A 16,941-nucleotide genomic window follows, 5' to 3' on the forward strand; every position below is an offset into this window, starting at 1 on the left:
TGAAGTTTAAAAATGCTTCGGAACTCTTCCAGTGTTCGCAGAATTCCCCTGACGTTTAAAAATGCTTCGGAAATCTTCCATTGTTTTCAAAATCCGCTGACGTTTAAAAATGCTTCAGAACTCTTCCATTGTTCTGGTATTCCGCTGACGTTTAAAAATGCTTCACAACTCTTCCATTGTTCTCGGAATTCCGCTGACTTTTAAAAATGCTTCGGAACCTTTCGATTGTTCTCCAAATTCCGGTGAAGTTTAAAAATGCTTCGGAACTCTTACATTGTTCTCAGAATTCCGCTGAAGTTTAAACATGCTTTGGTACCCTTCTATTGTTCTCGGAGTTCTGCTGACTTTTAAAAATGTTTCGGAACTCTTCCATTGATCCAGGAATTCTGCTGAAGTTTAAAAATGCTTCGGAACTCTTCCATTGTTCTCGGAATTCCGCTGACGTTTAAAAATGCTTCACAACTCTTCCATTGTTCTCGGAATTCCGCTGACTTTTAAAAATGCTTCGGAACTCTTCGATTGTTCTCCAAATTCCGCTGAAGTTTAAAAATGCTTCGGAACTCTTCCAGTGTTCGCAGAATTCCGCTGACGTTTAAAAATGCTTCGGAAATCTTCCATTGTTTTCAAAATCCGCTGACGTTTAAAAATGCTTCAGAACTCTTCCATTGTTCTCGGAATTCCGCTGACATTTAAAAATGATTCGGAACTCTTCCATTGTTCTGGTATTCCGCTGACGTTTAAAAATGCTTCAGAACTCTTCCATTGTTCTCGGAATTCCGCTGACTTTTAAAAATGCTTCGGAACTCTTCGATTGTTCTCCAAATTCCGCTGAAGTTTAAAAATGCTTCGGGATTCTTCCAGTGTTCTCGGAATTCCGCTGACTTTTAAAAATGCTTCGGAACTCTTCGATTGTTCTCCAAATTCCGCTGAAGTTTAAAAATGCTTCGGAACTCTTCCAGTGTTCGCAGAATTCCGCTGACGTTTAAAAATGCTTCGGAAATCTTCCATTGTTTTCAAAATTCCGCTGACGTTTAAAAATGCTTCAGAACTCTTCCATTGTTCTCGGAATTCCGCTGACGTTTAAAAATGCTTCGGAACTCTTCCATTGTTCTCGGAATTCCGGTGAAGTTTAAAAATGCTTCGGAACTCTTACATTGTTCTCAGAATTCCGCTGAAGTTTAAACATGCTTTGGTACCCTTCTATTGTTCTCGGAGTTCTGCTGACTTTTAAAAATGTTTCGGAACTCTTCCATTGATCCAGTAATTCTGCTGAAGTTTAAAAATGCTTCGGAACTCTTCCATTGTTCTCGGAATTCCGCTGACGTTTAAAAATGCTTCACAACTCTTCCATTGTTCTCGGAATTCCGCTGACTTTTAAAAATGCTTCGGAACTCTTCGATTGTTCTCCAAATTCCGCTGAAGTTTAAAAATGCTTCGGAACTCTTCCAGTGTTCTCGGAATTCCGCTGACATTTAAAAATGCTTCGGAACTCTTCGATTGTTCTCCAAATTCAGCTGAAGTTTAAAAATGCTTCGGAACTCTTCCAGTGTTCGCAGAATTCCGCTGACGTTTAAAAATGCTTCGGAAATCTTCCATTGTTTTCAAAATTCCGCTGATGTTTAAAAATGCTTCAGAACTCTTCCATTGTTCTCGGAATTCCGCTGACGTTTAAAAATGCTTCGGAACTCTTCCATTGTTCTCGGAATTCCGGTGAAGTTTAAAAATGCTTCGGAACTCTTACATTGTTCTCAGAATTCCGCTGAAGTTTAAACATGCTTTGGTACCCTTCTATTGTTCTCGGAGTTCTGCTGACTTTTAAAAATGTTTCGGAACTCTTCCATTGATCCAGGAATTCTGCTGAAGTTTAAAAATGCTTCGGAACTCTTCCATTGTTCTCGGAATTCCGCTGACTTTTAAAAATGCTTCGGAACTCTTCCATTGTTCTCGGAATTCCGCTGAAGTTTAAGAATGCTTCGGAAGTCTTCCATTGTTCTCGGAATTCTGCTGAAGTTTTGAAGTTTAAAAATGCTTCGGAATTCTTCCATTGTTCTCGGAATTCCGCTGACGCTTAAAAATGCTTCACAACTCTTCTATTGTTCTCAGAATTCCGCTGACTTTTAAAAATGCTTCGGAACTCTTCCATTGTTGTCGGAATTCCGCTGACGCTTAAAAATGCTTCACAACTCTTCTATTGTTCTCGGAATTCCGCTGACATTTAAAAATGATTCGGAACTCTTCCATTGTTTTCGGAAATCCGCTGAAGTTTAAGAATGCTTCGGAACTCTTCCATTGTTCTCGGAATTCTGCTGAAGTTTAAAAATGCTTCGGAACTCTTCCATTGTTCTCGGAATTCTGCTGAAATTTAAAAATGCTTCGGAACTTCCATTGTTCTCGAAATTCCGGTGAAGTTTAAAAATGCTTCGGAACTCTTCCATTGTTCTCGGAATTCTGGTGAAGTTTAAAAATGCTTCGGAACTCTTACATTGTTCTCAGAATTCCGCTGAAGTTTAAACATGCTTTGGTACCCTTCTATTGTTCTCGGAATTCTGCTGACTTTTAAAAATGATTCGGAACTCTTCCATTGATCCAGGAATTCTGCTGATGTTTAAAAATGCTTCGGAACTCTTCCATTGTTCTCGGAATTCCGCTGACCTTTAAAAATGCTTCGGAACTCTTCCATTGTTCTCGGAATTCCGCTGAAGTTTAAGAATGCTTCGGAACTCTTCCATTGTTCTCGGAATTCTTCTGAAGTTTTGAAGTTTAAAAATGCTTCGGAATTCTTCCATTGTTCTCGAAATTCCGCTGACGCTTAAAAATGCTTCACAACTCTTCTATTGTTCTCAGAATTCCGCTGACTTTTAAAAATGCTTCGGAACTCTTCCATTGTTGTCGGAATTCCGCTGACGCTTAAAATTGCTTCAAAACTGTTCCATTGTTCTCGGAATTCCACTGAAGTTTAAGAATGCTTCAGAACTCTTCCATTGTTCTCAGAATTCTGCTGAAGTTTAAAAATGCTTCGGAACTCTTCCAGTGTTCGCAGAATTCCGCTGACGTTTAAAAATGCTTCGGAAATCTTCCATTGTTTTCAAAATCCGCTGACGTTTAAAAATGCTTCAGAACTCTTCCATTGTTCTCGGAATTCCGCTGACATTTAAAAATGCTTCGGAACTCTTCCATTGTTCTGGTATTCCGCTGACGTTTAAAAATGCTTCACAACTCTTCCATTGTTCTCGGAATTCCGCTGACTTTTAAAAATGCTTCGGAACTCTTCGATTGTTCTCCAAATTCCGCTGAAGTTTAAAAATGCTTCGGAATTCTTCCAGTGTTCTCGGAATTCCGCTGACTTTTAAAAATGCTTCGGAACTCTTCGATTGTTCTCCAAATTCCGCTGAAGTTTAAAAATGCTTCGGAACTCTTCCAGTGTTCGCAGAATTCCGCTGACGTTTAAAAATGCTTCGGAAATCTTCCATTGTTTTCAAAATTCCGCTGACGTTTAAAAATGCTTCAGAACTCTTCCATTGTTCTCGGAATTCCGCTGACGTTTAAAAATGCTTCGCAACTCTTCCATTGTTCTCGGAATTCCGGTGAAGTTTAAAAATGCTTCGGAACTCTTACATTGTTCTCAGAATTCCGCTGAAGTTTAAACATGCTTTGGTACCCTTCTATTGTTCTCGGAGTTCTGCTGACTTTTAAAAATGTTTCGGAACTCTTCCATTGATCCAGGAATTCTGCTGAAGTTTAAAAATGCTTCGGAACTCTTCCATTGTTCTCGGAATTTTGCTGACTTTTAAAAATGCTTCGGAACTCTTCCATTGTTCTCGGAATTCCGCTGAAGTTTAAGAATGCTTCGGAAGTCTTCCATTGTTCTCGGAATTCTGCTGAAGTTTTGAAGTTTAAAAATGCTTCGGAATTCTTCCATTGTTCTCGGAATTCCGCTGACGCTTAAAAATGCTTCACAACTCTTCTATTGTTCTCAGAATTCCGCTGACTTTTAAAAATGCTTCGGAACTCTTCCATTGTTGTCGGAATTCCGCTGACGCTTAAAAATGCTTCACAACTCTTCTATTGTTCTCGGAATTCCGCTGACATTTAAAAATGATTCGGAACTCTTCCATTGTTTTCGGAAATCCGCTGAAGTTTAAGAATGCTTCGGAACTCTTCCATTGTTCTCGGAATTCTGCTGAAGTTTAAAAATGCTTCGGAACTCTTCCATTGTTCTCGGAATTCTGCTGAAGTTTAAAAATGCTTCGGAACTTCCATTGTTCTCGGAATTCCGCTGACGCTTAAAAATGCTTCACAACTCTTCTATTGTTCTCGGAATTCCGCTGACATTTAAAAATGCTTCGGAACTCTTCCATTGTTTTCGGAATTCCGCTGAAGTTTAAGAATGCTTCGGAACTCTTCCATTATTCTCGGAATTCTGCTGAAGTTTAAAAATGCTTCGGAACTCTTCCATTGTTCTCGGAATTCCGCTGACATTTAAAAAGGCTTCAGAACTCTTCCATTGTTCTTGGAATTCCGCTGACGTTTAAAAATGCTTCGGAACTCTTCCATTGTTCTCAGAATTCTGCTGACATTTAAAAATGCTTCGGAACTCTTCCATTGTTCTTGGAATTCCACTGACGTTTAAAAATGCTTCACAACTCTTCCATTGTTCTCGGAATTCCGCTGACTTTTAAAATTGCTTCGGAACTCTTCGATTGTTCTCCAAATTCCGTTGAAGTTTAAAAATGCTTCGGAACTCTTCGATTGTTCTCCAAATTCCGCTGACGTTTAAAAATGCTTCGGAAATCTTCCATTGTTTTCAAAATCCGCTGACGTTTAAAAATGCTTCGGAACTCTTCCTTTGTTCTTGGAATTCCACTGACGTTTAAAAATGCTTCACAACTCTTCCATTGTTCTCGGAATTCCGCTGACTTTTAAAATTGCTTCGGAACTCTTCGATTGTTCTCCAAATTCCGCTGAAGTTTAAAAATGCTTCGGAACTCTTCCAGTGTTCGCAGAATTCCGCTGACGTTTAAAAATGCTTCGGAAATCTTCCATTGTTTTCAAAATCCGCTGACGTTTAAAAATGCTTCAGAACTCTTCCATTGTTCTGGTATTCCGCTGACGTTTAAAAATGCTTCACAACTCTTCCATTGTTCTCGGAATTCCGCTGACTTTTAAAAATGCTTCGGAACCTTTCGATTGTTCTCCAAATTCCGGTGAAGTTTAAAAATGCTTCGGAACTCTTACATTGTTCTCAGAATTCCGCTGAAGTTTAAACATGCTTTGGTACCCTTCTATTGTTCTCGGAGTTCTGCTGACTTTTAAAAATGTTTCGGAACTCTTCCATTGATCCAGGAATTCTGCTGAAGTTTAAAAATGCTTCGGAACTCTTCCATTATTCTCGGAATTCCGCTGACGTTTAAAAATGCTTCACAACTCTTCCATTGTTCTCGGAATTCCGCTGACTTTTAAAATTGCTTCGGAACTCTTCGATTGTTCTCCAAATTCCGTTGAAGTTTAAAAATGCTTCGGAACTCTTCGATTGTTCTCCCAATTCCGCTGACGTTTAAAAATGCTTCGGAAATCTTCCATTGTTTTCAAAATCCGCTGACGTTTAAAAATGCTTCGGAACTCTTCCTTTGTTCTTGGAATTCCACTGACGTTTAAAAATGCTTCACAACTCTTCCATTGTTCTCGGAATTCCGCTGACTTTTAAAATTGCTTCGGAACTCTTCGATTGTTCTCCAAATTCCGCTGAAGTTTAAAAATGCTTCGGAACTCTTCCAGTGTTCGCAGAATTCCGCTGACGTTTAAAAATGCTTCGGAAATCTTCCATTGTTTTCAAAATCCGCTGACGTTTAAAAATGCTTCAGAACTCTTCCATTGTTCTGGTATTCCGCTGACGTTTAAAAATGCTTCACAACTCTTCCATTGTTCTCGGAATTCCGCTGACTTTTAAAAATGCTTCGGAACCTTTCGATTGTTCTCCAAATTCCGGTGAAGTTTAAAAATGCTTCGGAACTCTTACATTGTTCTCAGAATTCCGCTGAAGTTTAAACATGCTTTGGTACCCTTCTATTGTTCTCGGAGTTCTGCTGACTTTTAAAAATGTTTCGGAACTCTTCCATTGATCCAGGAATTCTGCTGAAGTTTAAAAATGCTTCGGAACTCTTCCATTGTTCTCGGAATTCCGCTGACGTTTAAAAATGCTTCACAACTCTTCCATTGTTCTCGGAATTCCGCTGACTTTTAAAAATGCTTCGGAACTCTTCGATTGTTCTCCAAATTCCGCTGAAGTTTAAAAATGCTTCGGAACTCTTCCAGTGTTCGCAGAATTCCGCTGACGTTTAAAAATGCTTCGGAAATCTTCCATTGTTTTCAAAATCCGCTGACGTTTAAAAATGCTTCAGAACTCTTCCATTGTTCTCGGAATTCCGCTGACATTTAAAAATGATTCGGAACTCTTCCATTGTTCTGGTATTCCGCTGACGTTTAAAAATGCTTCAGAACTCTTCCATTGTTCTCGGAATTCCGCTGACTTTTAAAAATGCTTCGGAACTCTTCGATTGTTCTCCAAATTCCGCTGAAGTTTAAAAATGCTTCGGGATTCTTCCAGTGTTCTCGGAATTCCGCTGACTTTTAAAAATGCTTCGGAACTCTTCGATTGTTCTCCAAATTCCGCTGAAGTTTAAAAATGCTTCGGAACTCTTCCAGTGTTCGCAGAATTCCGCTGACGTTTAAAAATGCTTCGGAAATCTTCCATTGTTTTCAAAATTCCGCTGACGTTTAAAAATGCTTCAGAACTCTTCCATTGTTCTCGGAATTCCGCTGACGTTTAAAAATGCTTCGGAACTCTTCCATTGTTCTCGGAATTCCGGTGAAGTTTAAAAATGCTTCGGAACTCTTACATTGTTCTCAGAATTCCGCTGAAGTTTAAACATGCTTTGGTACCCTTCTATTGTTCTCGGAGTTCTGCTGACTTTTAAAAATGTTTCGGAACTCTTCCATTGATCCAGTAATTCTGCTGAAGTTTAAAAATGCTTCGGAACTCTTCCATTGTTCTCGGAATTCCGCTGACGTTTAAAAATGCTTCACAACTCTTCCATTGTTCTCGGAATTCCGCTGACTTTTAAAAATGCTTCGGAACTCTTCGATTGTTCTCCAAATTCCGCTGAAGTTTAAAAATGCTTCGGAACTCTTCCAGTGTTCTCGGAATTCCGCTGACATTTAAAAATGCTTCGGAACTCTTCGATTGTTCTCCAAATTCAGCTGAAGTTTAAAAATGCTTCGGAACTCTTCCAGTGTTCGCAGAATTCCGCTGACGTTTAAAAATGCTTCGGAAATCTTCCATTGTTTTCAAAATTCCGCTGATGTTTAAAAATGCTTCAGAACTCTTCCATTGTTCTCGGAATTCCGCTGACGTTTAAAAATGCTTCGGAACTCTTCCATTGTTCTCGGAATTCCGGTGAAGTTTAAAAATGCTTCGGAACTCTTACATTGTTCTCAGAATTCCGCTGAAGTTTAAACATGCTTTGGTACCCTTCTATTGTTCTCGGAGTTCTGCTGACTTTTAAAAATGTTTCGGAACTCTTCCATTGATCCAGGAATTCTGCTGAAGTTTAAAAATGCTTCGGAACTCTTCCATTGTTCTCGGAATTCCGCTGACTTTTAAAAATGCTTCGGAACTCTTCCATTGTTCTCGGAATTCCGCTGAAGTTTAAGAATGCTTCGGAAGTCTTCCATTGTTCTCGGAATTCTGCTGAAGTTTTGAAGTTTAAAAATGCTTCGGAATTCTTCCATTGTTCTCGGAATTCCGCTGACGCTTAAAAATGCTTCACAACTCTTCTATTGTTCTCAGAATTCCGCTGACTTTTAAAAATGCTTCGGAACTCTTCCATTGTTGTCGGAATTCCGCTGACGCTTAAAAATGCTTCACAACTCTTCTATTGTTCTCGGAATTCCGCTGACATTTAAAAATGATTCGGAACTCTTCCATTGTTTTCGGAAATCCGCTGAAGTTTAAGAATGCTTCGGAACTCTTCCATTGTTCTCGGAATTCTGCTGAAGTTTAAAAATGCTTCGGAACTCTTCCATTGTTCTCGGAATTCTGCTGAAATTTAAAAATGCTTCGGAACTTCCATTGTTCTCGAAATTCCGGTGAAGTTTAAAAATGCTTCGGAACTCTTCCATTGTTCTCGGAATTCTGGTGAAGTTTAAAAATGCTTCGGAACTCTTACATTGTTCTCAGAATTCCGCTGAAGTTTAAACATGCTTTGGTACCCTTCTATTGTTCTCGGAATTCTGCTGACTTTTAAAAATGATTCGGAACTCTTCCATTGATCCAGGAATTCTGCTGATGTTTAAAAATGCTTCGGAACTCTTCCATTGTTCTCGGAATTCCGCTGACCTTTAAAAATGCTTCGGAACTCTTCCATTGTTCTCGGAATTCCGCTGAAGTTTAAGAATGCTTCGGAACTCTTCCATTGTTCTCGGAATTCTTCTGAAGTTTTGAAGTTTAAAAATGCTTCGGAATTCTTCCATTGTTCTCGAAATTCCGCTGACGCTTAAAAATGCTTCACAACTCTTCTATTGTTCTCAGAATTCCGCTGACTTTTAAAAATGCTTCGGAACTCTTCCATTGTTGTCGGAATTCCGCTGACGCTTAAAATTGCTTCAAAACTGTTCCATTGTTCTCGGAATTCCACTGAAGTTTAAGAATGCTTCAGAACTCTTCCATTGTTCTCAGAATTCTGCTGAAGTTTAAAAATGCTTCGGAACTCTTCCAGTGTTCGCAGAATTCCGCTGACGTTTAAAAATGCTTCGGAAATCTTCCATTGTTTTCAAAATCCGCTGACGTTTAAAAATGCTTCAGAACTCTTCCATTGTTCTCGGAATTCCGCTGACATTTAAAAATGCTTCGGAACTCTTCCATTGTTCTGGTATTCCGCTGACGTTTAAAAATGCTTCACAACTCTTCCATTGTTCTCGGAATTCCGCTGACTTTTAAAAATGCTTCGGAACTCTTCGATTGTTCTCCAAATTCCGCTGAAGTTTAAAAATGCTTCGGAATTCTTCCAGTGTTCTCGGAATTCCGCTGACTTTTAAAAATGCTTCGGAACTCTTCGATTGTTCTCCAAATTCCGCTGAAGTTTAAAAATGCTTCGGAACTCTTCCAGTGTTCGCAGAATTCCGCTGACGTTTAAAAATGCTTCGGAAATCTTCCATTGTTTTCAAAATTCCGCTGACGTTTAAAAATGCTTCAGAACTCTTCCATTGTTCTCGGAATTCCGCTGACGTTTAAAAATGCTTCGCAACTCTTCCATTGTTCTCGGAATTCCGGTGAAGTTTAAAAATGCTTCGGAACTCTTACATTGTTCTCAGAATTCCGCTGAAGTTTAAACATGCTTTGGTACCCTTCTATTGTTCTCGGAGTTCTGCTGACTTTTAAAAATGTTTCGGAACTCTTCCATTGATCCAGGAATTCTGCTGAAGTTTAAAAATGCTTCGGAACTCTTCCATTGTTCTCGGAATTCCGCTGACTTTTAAAAATGCTTCGGAACTCTTCCATTGTTCTCGGAATTCCGCTGAAGTTTAAGAATGCTTCGGAAGTCTTCCATTGTTCTCGGAATTCTGCTGAAGTTTTGAAGTTTAAAAATGCTTCGGAATTCTTCCATTGTTCTCGGAATTCCGCTGACGCTTAAAAATGCTTCACAACTCTTCTATTGTTCTCAGAATTCCGCTGACTTTTAAAAATGCTTCGGAACTCTTCCATTGTTGTCGGAATTCCGCTGACGCTTAAAAATGCTTCACAACTCTTCTATTGTTCTCGGAATTCCGCTGACATTTAAAAATGATTCGGAACTCTTCCATTGTTTTCGGAAATCCGCTGAAGTTTAAGAATGCTTCGGAACTCTTCCATTGTTCTCGGAATTCTGCTGAAGTTTAAAAATGCTTCGGAACTCTTCCATTGTTCTCGGAATTCTGCTGAAGTTTAAAAATGCTTCGGAACTTCCATTGTTCTCGGAATTCCGCTGACGCTTAAAAATGCTTCACAACTCTTCTATTGTTCTCGGAATTCCGCTGACATTTAAAAATGCTTCGGAACTCTTCCATTGTTTTCGGAATTCCGCTGAAGTTTAAGAATGCTTCGGAACTCTTCCATTATTCTCGGAATTCTGCTGAAGTTTAAAAATGCTTCGGAACTCTTCCATTGTTCTCGGAATTCCGCTGACATTTAAAAAGGCTTCAGAACTCTTCCATTGTTCTTGGAATTCCGCTGACGTTTAAAAATGCTTCGGAACTCTTCCATTGTTCTCAGAATTCTGCTGACATTTAAAAATGCTTCGGAACTCTTCCATTGTTCTTGGAATTCCACTGACGTTTAAAAATGCTTCACAACTCTTCCATTGTTCTCGGAATTCCGCTGACTTTTAAAATTGCTTCGGAACTCTTCGATTGTTCTCCAAATTCCGTTGAAGTTTAAAAATGCTTCGGAACTCTTCGATTGTTCTCCAAATTCCGCTGACGTTTAAAAATGCTTCGGAAATCTTCCATTGTTTTCAAAATCCGCTGACGTTTAAAAATGCTTCGGAACTCTTCCTTTGTTCTTGGAATTCCACTGACGTTTAAAAATGCTTCACAACTCTTCCATTGTTCTCGGAATTCCGCTGACTTTTAAAATTGCTTCGGAACTCTTCGATTGTTCTCCAAATTCCGCTGAAGTTTAAAAATGCTTCGGAACTCTTCCAGTGTTCGCAGAATTCCGCTGACGTTTAAAAATGCTTCGGAAATCTTCCATTGTTTTCAAAATCCGCTGACGTTTAAAAATGCTTCAGAACTCTTCCATTGTTCTGGTATTCCGCTGACGTTTAAAAATGCTTCACAACTCTTCCATTGTTCTCGGAATTCCGCTGACTTTTAAAAATGCTTCGGAACCTTTCGATTGTTCTCCAAATTCCGGTGAAGTTTAAAAATGCTTCGGAACTCTTACATTGTTCTCAGAATTCCGCTGAAGTTTAAACATGCTTTGGTACCCTTCTATTGTTCTCGGAGTTCTGCTGACTTTTAAAAATGTTTCGGAACTCTTCCATTGATCCAGGAATTCTGCTGAAGTTTAAAAATGCTTCGGAACTCTTCCATTGTTCTCGGAATTCCGCTGACGTTTAAAAATGCTTCACAACTCTTCCATTGTTCTCGGAATTCCGCTGACTTTTAAAAATGCTTCGGAACTCTTCGATTGTTCTCCAAATTCCGCTGAAGTTTAAAAATGCTTCGGAACTCTTCCAGTGTTCGCAGAATTCCGCTGACGTTTAAAAATGCTTCAGAAATCTTCCATTGTTTTCAAAATCCGCTGACGTTTAAAAATGCTTCAGAACTCTTCCATTGTTCTCGGAATTCCGCTGACATTTAAAAATGATTCGGAACTCTTCCATTGTTTTGGTATTCCGCTGACGTTTAAAAATGCTTCAGAACTCTTCCATTGTTCTCGGAATTCCGCTGACTTTTAAAAATGCTTCGGAACTCTTCGATTGTTCTCCAAATTCCGCTGAAGTTTAAAAATGCTTCGGGATTCTTCCAGTGTTCTCGGAATTCCGCTGACTTTTAAAAATGCTTCGGAACTCTTCCAGTGTTCGCAGAATTCCGCTGACGTTTAAAAATGCTTCGGAAATCTTCCATTGTTTTCAAAATTCCGCTGATGTTTAAAAATGCTTCAGAACTCTTCCATTGTTCTCGGAATTCCGCTGACGTTTAAAAATGCTTCGGAACTCTTCCATTGTTCTCGGAATTCCGGTGAAGTTTAAAAATGCTTCGGAACTCTTACATTGTTCTCAGAATTCCGCTGAAGTTTAAACATGCTTTGGTACCCTTCTATTGTTCTCGGAGTTCTGCTGACTTTTAAAAATGTTTCGGAACTCTTCCATTGATCCAGGAATTCTGCTGAAGTTTAAAAATGCTTCGGAACTCTTCCATTGTTCTCGGAATTCCGCTGACTTTTAAAAATGCTTCGGAACTCTTCCATTGTTCTCGGAATTCCGCTGAAGTTTAAGAATGCTTCGGAAGTCTTCCATTGTTCTCGGAATTCTGCTGAAGTTTTGAAGTTTAAAAATGCTTCGGAATTCTTCCATTGTTCTCGGAATTCCGCTGACGCTTAAAAATGCTTCACAACTCTTCTATTGTTCTCAGAATTCCGCTGACTTTTAAAAATGCTTCGGAACTCTTCCATTGTTGTCGGAATTCCGCTGACGCTTAAAAATGCTTCACAACTCTTCTATTGTTCTCGGAATTCCGCTGACATTTAAAAATGATTCGGAACTCTTCCATTGTTTTCGGAAATCCGCTGAAGTTTAAGAATGCTTCGGAACTCTTCCATTGTTCTCGGAATTCTGCTGATGTTTAAAAATGCTTCGGAACTCTTCCATTGTTCTCGGAATTCCGCTGACCTTTAAAAATGCTTCGGAACTCTTCCATTGTTCTCGGAATTCCGCTGAAGTTTAAGAATGCTTCGGAACTCTTCCATTGTTCTCGGAATTCTTCTGAAGTTTTGAAGTTTAAAAATGCTTCGGAATTCTTCCATTGTTCTCGAAATTCCGCTGACGCTTAAAAATGCTTCACAACTCTTCTATTGTTCTCAGAATTCCGCTGACTTTTAAAAATGCTTCGGAACTCTTCCATTGTTGTCGGAATTCCGCTGACGCTTAAAATTGCTTCAAAACTGTTCCATTGTTCTCGGAATTCCACTGAAGTTTAAGAATGCTTCAGAACTCTTCCATTGTTCTCAGAATTCTGCTGAAGTTTAAAAAGGCTTCGGAACTCTTCCAGTGTTCGCAGAATTCCGCTGACGTTTAAAAATGCTTCGGAAATCTTCCATTGTTTTCAAAATCCGCTGACGTTTAAAAATGCTTCAGAACTCTTCCATTGTTCTCGGAATTCCGCTGACATTTAAAAATGCTTCGGAACTCTTCCATTGTTCTGGTATTCCGCTGACGTTTAAAAATGCTTCACAACTCTTCCATTGTTCTCGGAATTCCGCTGACTTTTAAAAATGCTTCGGAACTCTTCGATTGTTCTCCAAATTCCGCTGAAGTTTAAAAATGCTTCGGAATTCTTCCAGTGTTCTCGGAATTCCGCTGACTTTTAAAAATGCTTCGGAACTCTTCGATTGTTCTCCAAATTCCGCTGAAGTTTAAAAATGCTTCGGAACTCTTCCAGTGTTCGCAGAATTCCGCTGACGTTTAAAAATGCTTCGGAAATCTTCCATTGTTTTCAAAATTCCGCTGACGTTTAAAAATGCTTCAGAACTCTTCCATTGTTCTCGGAATTCCGCTGACGTTTAAAAATGCTTCGGAACTCTTCCATTGTTCTCGGAATTCCGGTGAAGTTTAAAAATGCTTCGGAACTCTTCCATTGTTCTCGGAATTCCGCTGACTTTTAAAAATGCTTCGGAACTCTTCCATTGTTCTCGGAATTCCGCTGACGCTTAAAAATGCTTCACAACTCTTCTATTGTTCTCGGAATTCCGCTGACATTTAAAAATGATTCGGAACTCTTCCATTGTTTTCGGAAATCCGCTGAAGTTTAAGAATGCTTCGGAACTCTTCCATTGTTCTCGGAATTCTGCTGAAGTTTAAAAATGCTTCGGAACTCTTCCATTGTTCTCGGAATTCTGCTGAAGTTTAAAAATGCTTCGGAACTTCCATTGTTCTCGGAATTCCGCTGACGCTTAAAAATGCTTCACAACTCTTCTATTGTTCTCGGAATTCCGCTGACATTTAAAAATGCTTCGGAACTCTTCCATTGTTTTCGGAATTCCGCTGAAGTTTAAGAATGCTTCGGAACTCTTCCATTATTCTCGGAATTCTGCTGAAGTTTAAAAATGCTTCGGAACTCTTCCATTGTTCTCGGAATTCCGCTGACATTTAAAAAGGCTTCAGAACTCTTCCATTGTTCTTGGAATTCCGCTGACGTTTAAAAATGCTTCGGAACTCTTCCATTGTTCTCAGAATTCTGCTGACATTTAAAAATGCTTCGGAACTCTTCCATTGTTCTTGGAATTCCACTGACGTTTAAAAATGCTTCACAACTCTTCCATTGTTCTCGGAATTCCGCTGACTTTTAAAATTGCTTCGGAACTCTTCGATTGTTCTCCAAATTCCGTTGAAGTTTAAAAATGCTTCTGAACTCTTCGATTGTTCTCCCAATTCCGCTGACGTTTAAAAATGCTTCGGAAATCTTCCATTGTTTTCAAAATCCGCTGACGTTTAAAAATGCTTCGGAACTCTTCCTTTGTTCTTGGAATTCCACTGACGTTTAAAAATGCTTCACAACTCTTCCATTGTTCTCGGAATTCCGCTGACTTTTAAAATTGCTTCGGAACTCTTCGATTGTTCTCCAAATTCCGCTGAAGTTTAAAAATGCTTCGGAACTCTTCCAGTGTTCGCAGAATTCCGCTGACGTTTAAAAATGCTTCGGAAATCTTCCATTGTTTTCAAAATCCGCTGACGTTTAAAAATGCTTCAGAACTCTTCCATTGTTCTGGTATTCCGCTGACGTTTAAAAATGCTTCACAACTCTTCCATTGTTCTCGGAATTCCGCTGACTTTTAAAAATGCTTCGGAACCTTTCGATTGTTCTCCAAATTCCGGTGAAGTTTAAAAATGCTTCGGAACTCTTACATTGTTCTCAGAATTCCGCTGAAGTTTAAACATGCTTTGGTACCCTTCTATTGTTCTCGGAGTTCTGCTGACTTTTAAAAATGTTTCGGAACTCTTCCATTGATCCAGGAATTCTGCTGAAGTTTAAAAATGCTTCGGAACTCTTCCATTGTTCTCGGAATTCCGCTGACGTTTAAAAATGCTTCACAACTCTTCCATTGTTCTCGGAATTCCGCTGACTTTTAAAAATGCTTCGGAACTCTTCGATTGTTCTCCAAATTCCGCTGAAGTTTAAAAATGCTTCGGAACTCTTCCAGTGTTCGCAGAATTCCGCTGACGTTTAAAAATGCTTCGGAAATCTTCCATTGTTTTCAAAATCCGCTGACGTTTAAAAATGCTTCAGAACTCTTCCATTGTTCTCGGAATTCCGCTGACATTTAAAAATGATTCGGAACTCTTCCATTGTTCTGGTATTCCGCTGACGTTTAAAAATGCTTCAGAACTCTTCCATTGTTCTCGGAATTCCGCTGACTTTTAAAAATGCTTCGGAACTCTTCGATTGTTCTCCAAATTCCGCTGAAGTTTAAAAATGCTTCGGGATTCTTCCAGTGTTCTCGGAATTCCGCTGACTTTTAAAAATGCTTCGGAACTCTTCGATTGTTCTCCAAATTCCGCTGAAGTTTAAAAATGCTTCGGAACTCTTCCAGTGTTCGCAGAATTCCGCTGACGTTTAAAAATGCTTCGGAAATCTTCCATTGTTTTCAAAATTCCGCTGACGTTTAAAAATGCTTCAGAACTCTTCCATTGTTCTCGGAATTCCGCTGACGTTTAAAAATGCTTCGGAACTCTTCCATTGTTCTCGGAATTCCGGTGAAGTTTAAAAATGCTTCGGAACTCTTACATTGTTCTCAGAATTCCGCTGAAGTTTAAACATGCTTTGGTACCCTTCTATTGTTCTCGGAGTTCTGCTGACTTTTAAAAATGTTTCGGAACTCTTCCATTGATCCAGGAATTCTGCTGAAGTTTAAAAATGCTTCGGAACTCTTCCATTGTTCTCGGAATTCCGCTGACGTTTAAAAATGCTTCACAACTCTTCCATTGTTCTCGGAATTCCGCTGACTTTTAAAAATGCTTCGGAACTCTTCGATTGTTCTCCAAATTCCGCTGAAGTTTAAAAATGCTTCGGAACTCTTCCAGTGTTCTCGGAATTCCGCTGACATTTAAAAATGCTTCGGAACTCTTCGATTGTTCTCCAAATTCAGCTGAAGTTTAAAAATGCTTTGGAACTCTTCCAGTGTTCGCAGAATTCCGCTGACGTTTAAAAATGCTTCGGAAATCTTCCATTGTTTTCAAAATTCCGCTGATGTTTAAAAATGCTTCAGAACTCTTCCATTGTTCTCGGAATTCCGCTGACGTTTAAAAATGCTTCGGAACTCTTCCATTGTTCTCGAAATTCCGGTGAAGTTTAAAAATGCTTCGGAACTCTTCCATTGTTCTCGGAATTCCGCTGACGTTTAAAAATGCTTCGGAACTCTTCCATTGTTCTCGGAATTCTGGTGAAGTTTAAAAATGCTTCGGAACTCTTACATTGTTCTCAGAATTCCGCTGAAGTTTAAACATGCTTTGGTACCCTTCTATTGTTCTCGGAATTCTGCTGACTTTTAAAAATGATTCGGAACTCTTCCATTGATCCAGGAATTCTGCTGATGTTTAAAAATGCTTCGGAACTCTTCCATTGTTCTCGGAATTCCGCTGACCTTTAAAAATGCTTCGGAACTCTTCCATTGTTCTCGGAATTCCGCTGAAGTTTAAGAATGCTTCGGAACTCTTCCATTGTTCTCGGAATTCTTCTGAAGTTTTGAAGTTTAAAAATGCTTCGGAATTCTTCCATTGTTCTCGAAATTCCGCTGACGCTTAAAAATGCTTCACAACTCTTCTATTGTTCTCAGAATTCCGCTGACTTTTAAAAATGCTTCGGAACTCTTCCATTGTTGTCGGAATTCCGCTGACGCTTAAAATTGCTTCAAAACTGTTCCATTGTTCTCGGAATTCCACTGAAGTTTAAGAATGCTTCAGAACTCTTCCATTGTTCTCAGAATTCTGCTGAAGTTTAAAAAGGCTTCGGAACTCTTCCAGTGCTCGCAGAATTCCGCTGACGTTTAAAAATGCTTCGGAAATCTTCCATTGTTTTCAAAATCCGCTGACGTTTAAAAATGCTTCAGAACTCTTCCATTGTTCTCGGAATTCCGCTGACATTTAAAAATGCTTCGGAACTCTTCCATTGTTCTGGTATTCCGCTGAC

This window comes from Phyllobates terribilis, unplaced genomic scaffold, assembly GCF_046119375.1.
Source record: "Phyllobates terribilis strain yellow unplaced genomic scaffold, ASM4611937v1 Scaffold_15__1_contigs__length_34870131, whole genome shotgun sequence".
NCBI classification, from domain to species: Eukaryota; Metazoa; Chordata; class Amphibia; order Anura; family Dendrobatidae; genus Phyllobates; species Phyllobates terribilis.